The sequence below is a fragment of the Sturnira hondurensis genome, unplaced genomic scaffold (genome assembly GCF_014824575.4).
Source record: "Sturnira hondurensis isolate 20B ecotype Veracruz unplaced genomic scaffold, ASM1482457v3 Scaffold0007865, whole genome shotgun sequence".
In the NCBI taxonomy this organism is placed as follows: Eukaryota; Metazoa; Chordata; class Mammalia; order Chiroptera; family Phyllostomidae; genus Sturnira; species Sturnira hondurensis.
This window is the reverse complement of record NW_028080496.1, coordinates 6,966,308-6,971,979: the sequence shown is the minus strand read 5'-3', so window position 1 is coordinate 6,971,979 and position 5,672 is coordinate 6,966,308.

Here is a 5,672-nt window from a genome sequence, read left to right as displayed (position 1 = left end):
CTTTGGGCTAACGTGTTGGAGTTTGTTTTCGGAACGGACTGGTTCCTTTGGGTGCTGGTGAGATGACCAGTGGTGGGCGTCCCCTTGCCGCACCCAGACAGTGTATTTGGGGAGGGAGCCAGCATGTGTGTGTGCACGTGCTGTACGCATGTGCAGATGACGGAGCAACTTCACCACCAAAGCCCCTGCTTCTCTAAAATTACTTTCTATCTTTACGATGTGCTGTGTTTGGGGCTGGTTCCCTGGCTGTGGTGGGGGTGGAACAAACAGAGTCTCAAGGACACATGGGAACATTGCAGAAGGACGTAAGGTGCCCTTTGGGGTGAGGGTGCGTGTGCTGGCCTGAAACCCAGGGTGACTCCATCTCGGTGGCCAGTCTGGAGCCGCACACCTGGAACTGTTGCTGCTCCCCTCCCCCAGGGTTCTTCTGTCACACGCAGCCTGGTGGAAGAGTGACGGATCCACAGAGCCGGGGGCCACCCACATATGTGAATCTGGGAGAAGGACCGAGGCTGACTTGAGGTCAGGTTCACTGCTGTCAGCATTGCGTCGTGTCAAGCTACCCAATGTGCCAAAAAGAAATGCATGCCCATTTTACAGGTGAAGAAATGGATACTTGAATGTGAGTTGCCTTGCCAGGGATTCCTTAGCAAGGACCCGGGCCAACTAGGTCCATTCCTGCTCTTGGCACTACGTGCCGTGTGGCAAAGCAGCAGCAGAGTTGAGCCAGGCTACATTCCAGTTCCTCCCCTTTTCTAGCTGTGTGACCTTGGGCAAGTCACTTAACCTCCCTGAGCCTCCATTCCCACCTCTGTAAAATGAGGGGTGCATATCACATCAGGCTCTTGGAGATTGAGTTAACTCTTGTACAGTACTTCGGCCGAGGGTTGGCACACAGGGAGTGTCCTGTGTCGATGGTATTCCTCCAAAGACAAGAGGGGTTGAGTCAGATGGTGGGTGGGAAGAGAAGGGAGAGGGCCACGCAGCAGAGCCTAGAAGCTTGGGAGGGATGTGAACTGAAAGGCTAGCAAGGGAGGGGAGGAGTCCAGAGTGAGCACGTCCACCAGTCCCAACCTGGCAGAGAAAGGCTCAAAGTAGGGAGAACTTTCTAGACTACAACTCTTACACTTCCAGAGAGAACCTGGGGAGTCTGGGCTTTGAAAGTGACACAGCCGGGCTGGACCCAGCTTACCCTCGAGTCTTAGACCCAGTTGCCCAAACTGTCAGTCCCAAGGGGCCTCTCCCTCCCAGTAGAAACCGGGATGAAGCCACTGACGGCGGGGGGGGGGGGGGGGGGGGGGGGGGGGCGGTGCACCGTCGAGGTGGCAGAGCTGCAGGTGCTCAGTCAGCACAGAAGAACTGACCACTGAGAAGTCAGGGCACACGGGCATTTTTAAAAAACCTTGTTCACCATCAGATGAAAATGCTACATTACTTGCCAGAAATATCCTTGGTTTGGAATTTGTTCAGGACCCTCCATTCAGGATGGAGTTCTTTTCCAAGTCCCTTGCTACCAGCTGCCCTCCTGAACATGGAAATTTGTCATGTGAATGTGGAACACAGTCTTGTGCTAAATGGTTCCCAATAAGCGGCTGTGTCGCACACGGCGGGCTGGGTGGGAGCAGGTCTCCCATGCCAGCTTCCTTGCAGCCAGTCAGCCTGCGGTGAGCACATTTGCAGATGGAGGTGCAGCCCCTCTAGCCCGTCTCACTGATGTGCGGCAGGAATCTTGCCTGTGTTGGTTGGTGGAGAACCAGAATGGGTAAGAAGACAGGAGAGAAACAGCTACTAAAAATGAATGAATGAGGGTGGCTTATAAGGGGGTAAACTCTGGGATGAAAAGAATGAGCAGGACACGTGGCCGGAGTGGGTCTCCTCCGAGCCATGGCAGGGAGCAGCGGGGAGCAAGGGGTGGTCCTGGGCAGCAGGCCGACTTGGCATCCAAACTGGCTCTGCCCGTCGCTCGCTGTGTGGTCCGCCTTGGGTTTTCTGAGCCTTAGATTCCTTATTTGTAAAATGGGATTATGAGTACCTACCTCCCAAGGTCATTATAGAAACCCAATGAGCTAACGCTCATAAACTGCCTGGCACCTGGGCCCTGGTGCAGGGCAGGGCCCACCGAAAACGGCGGTCACTCCCCGCTACAGTTGTGTGCGTGCATCTGTTCTTGGACAGTTAAGTAAAAGGTCCTGAGACAGATGCACCCTGCGTGGGGGGAGGGTGGGAGAAGCTTTCATCTCCGGTGGCGTCGGCGGGAACCTCTCACTCATTTGCGTGAATTTGGGGAGCCAGACGTGCAGAGAGCTGAGGGGAACATTCTACACAGAGAAAAGGGTGAATCAGGGACCTGGCACAGCGACAGCAGGAAGTGATGGACTGGACAGCGGTGAGTGGACACACCAGGGTCCTCGGTGATGCCACAGAGAGGCCCGAGCCCAGCAGGCCTTGCCAGCCAGGGCACTACTTAGCATTTCTATTCCAGCTTCCCCGTAAGAAGCCATTCGCAGGTTTTGAGCATGGGAGCAATTGTGCCTGACTTGGGTTTTGAAGGACCCGGTCCAACTGCTCTAGAAAGCTAAGGGCAGGACCGTCGGGAGAGAAAGAGGAAGTCAAGGGCTGTGACACCAAGTCTGACAGAAGTGGGGGGTGGTGGCCGTGCGGCAGATGACATGATGGTTGGTTCTGGGGTTAAGGTGATGGCGGAGTGGACAGGGTCTGGGGAGTGAGAACTTGAGAAGGGACTGATGTCCCACTGCAGGGGTGCTCAGGAAGACCGATGCCAGGAATGACAACAGGAAGGTGCCTCAGTCTGCTGGGGAGACAGTTGTGACAACGTGGGGGCAGCAGATCACCTCTGGTCACAGGGAAGGGGCAGTCAGGAATGGGAACCAGACAGCAGGATCCAGTGCAGCTGCTCAGAGGAAACTAAGCGTGAACTGAGTTCTGACGATGAACAAGGTTTGGCAGATGACAAAGGTCTGGCAGGAGGTGACAGAGGAGTAGGAAGGAGGCAGCAGCCCAGGGACAGCACTCTGGCTCAAGGACCCGAGGTAGCAAGAGCAGTGAGCTGGCTGCAGTCAGGACTCTCAGAGACACAGCAGTTCACAGTGGCCAGCAGGGGCAGCTCACGGGGGCCCTGGGGCCCAGACCAGGAAGCTTGGAGTTAGGGTGAGTTATGGGGAGCAGCGGAGTGACATCTGGGCCTTGCGGCTCAGGGTGCTCCCTCTGGCTGCCACATGAGTGGAGGGAGGGGCCACTGGACCCAGAAGGAGCAGAAGCCTGTGTATCCCTGGCTGAGGTGATGGTATGGCAGGGGCTGCCCTTCAGCCCAGCAGGGGACACAGAACCCAGCTGCCAGGCTGGCTGGTAGCAGTACACCTCTACTGGTTCCAGTCCCTAACACGTCCCACGAGCCTCATCTGTAGGTTCTGCAGCCACGCAGGACCGCTGAGCACAAAGGAATGAGGGCTGAGCCTTCGCAGGGTCACTGGGTTGGAGTGCTGGGGCCAGGCAGGCCATTTGTGGGAATCTGCCACCCTCTGCCGGACAGTTCTAGAACCACATGCACTCAGGCCCCACCTGGGGTGGCTGTTGTGATCTCCAGCCCAGGATGCCCCCGACACTGTTCTCCTGACAATGATGGGTGCCCAGCCCACCATGTGTCACCTCAGTGGTCTCACTCACCCACCACAGCCTCACAAGGAGCTCTCTGAACCACAGCTCTGGAGACACAGGAGGCCGACAGGTTCACACCCAGGTCCACCTCACCCCCAGACAGCCCCTCCCTATCCCTCCAACAATCACCCAGGCTGCACACATCTCACCTGACATTTCAGCCCCTTGTTTGCTTGTCTGGAGTCTGCGTCCATCCCTTGGCTAAGAGGGCAGGGGCTCACCCTGGGAGCTCTTTGAAGGTTCCGGATGGACCTCCCTCCTGCGGTTGAACCCCCCCCCCCCCCCCCCCCCNCCCCCCCCCCCCCCAGAGCAAGCCTGTTCCTGGGGCCCTAGGGCTCCGATGGGTCTCTCTGGCTCTGGGCTGAGGGCTGCAGGGGCACAATGCTACTAAGCAAGCTGGCCTTCCAGGCCACCACGCCCAGTCCCCAGCCCACTTCAGCCCCGGACTGAGGAGCAGTAGCCCCTAGGGTGTAGAAACCTTTTATGTTTGAGCTCTCAACTTAAAAACCACAGTAACACTGGAAGCTGCCTCCTTTGCAAAGGACAAGGCCAACTGCCTAACCACACACAGGGAAGGACTGAAAGAGGACTTTCCTGCCCAGTCCCTTCAGGACTTCCAAAGGCCACCGCAGTGCCTGTGGTCATCAAGAACTGAACTTTGTTAACAACAGCTCCCTCTTAGAGATACCACGTGCGGACCCTCCCTGGGCAGCTGGCCCTGAGCAGTTGATGGCATTGTCTTTGAGATGAGCAGCCCGTAAGTCCCGGACTTGTCCATGTTCCCACACCAAGCCAGGTCACATGGCCACAGAGCCGCGCAGGAAATCCTGGTGTCTGGCCTAGCACGAGGTCCACCAGCTGCCCAGGTTTCTATGGGATAAAGAAGGCTGGTCCAGGGCTTGGCTAGGACAAACTGGCCGGGCTCCTTTAAGAGCCACACATTGGAACCCGAAGCCCAGACCGGTCTGGCAAACTGCAGTGCCTTGTGTTTCAATAAGTGACCTTTATGTTGGCACTAATTGAGGACTTGCCTTGATGACAGACATGCTCGGCCCGCCAAGCAGGAGGGAGGGGGCCTGGGCTTGCTGCTTCCAGTAAAAGGCAGGCGTTTTGGCAGGAGGCGGTTGGGAAGCTTCGTTGCTATTGTAAATCGTAATAAGCTGATTATTGCAGCACTTGTTCTTAAAGTTTCCCCACGTCGTTCCAGCTGAGTTATGAATTACAAACGGCTATGAGTTTATCGGCAAGAAGAATCCTCAACTCTTCTTTCAGTCTCTGACTTAACAGAACTATGTGTGGTAAAAACCCCAGGCTCTCCTCTGAGCACGGGCGGGCCCGACTGGGCAAGGGCCCTGCAGCCAGGTCATACCGAGAATTAAGGGCGTCACACAACTCAGTTTGGTTTCAGAGTCCCTGAAGTACCACAAAAACCCCTCGGGCCTGGAGAAAAAGTACCAGAAAAACCCCAGCAGACCTCTGCAGCTGCTGCTGCTGCACGGATGGTCTCTCCGTCCGAGGCCTTGGGGCACCCTCTCTCCGTCTGGGCCTCGCCGGAGCTGGGCCTGCCCCTGTGCCAAATTGCTAGAGTTAACATTTGTGTCAGTGTTTCCATTATAAAATGCTTTTTTCCCCCTTCAAGAATATGTAACCCAACTGTTAAATTACCCTCAAGGCCGCAGGCTGGCAGACACTGTGTTTTTATTTCCTAAGGAGGGTGGGGGCTGCAGGACCCGATGCAGAGGGCACAGGTCTTCAAAAACACCTTCCGGGACACCTGCAGCCCCGCCAGGCCATCTCACCAGGTGCGGGGACACAGGCTGTGGACTAAAGCTGACCCGGGGACTGCTAACCTCAGCAATGGCTGCTCAGGGAAACCCTTCAATCCCTGCGGTGTGAGGTCCTGGACCCAACTGGCGCTGCGGAGGGAAAAGTCCCCCACTTTAAGGGCTCCATCTCACCACCTGTCAAACGGTCCCAATGACCCAGAGACCCAGGGA